At 38.1% G+C, this 210-nt stretch overlaps 1 protein-coding gene across 1 annotated transcript in view; it reads right to left on the bottom strand.

Moving 5' to 3' along the window:
* Positions 1–210, bottom strand: part of LOC119585255 (recQ-mediated genome instability protein 1-like) — a gene marked incomplete in the record, with an annotated part of 14,892 nt that overhangs the window by 8,768 nt on the left and 5,914 nt on the right.

Below are 210 nucleotides of genomic sequence, written 5' to 3'. Positions count from 1 at the left end.
CATTTGACAGTTTGTGTCAAAAACAAAGAAAGATTAAATGGAGGAGAACCAATAATCATGAATAATACTGGAACCAGAACAGTCTGGGTCAAGAGGGAGTTGAGAAACCAAAATACAAAAGGACAAGGAAGAGAGAGAGATGAGCAAAGTTAACTGATGGAGGAGTAGGCACAAGATAGGAGACAATGGAAGAAATGAATTCGTCTTCAT

The sequence above is a fragment of the Penaeus monodon genome, chromosome 19 (genome assembly GCF_015228065.2).
Source record: "Penaeus monodon isolate SGIC_2016 chromosome 19, NSTDA_Pmon_1, whole genome shotgun sequence".
Lineage (NCBI taxonomy): Eukaryota > Metazoa > Arthropoda > Malacostraca > Decapoda > Penaeidae > Penaeus > Penaeus monodon.
This window is presented reverse-complemented; position numbering and strand designations above follow the sequence as displayed.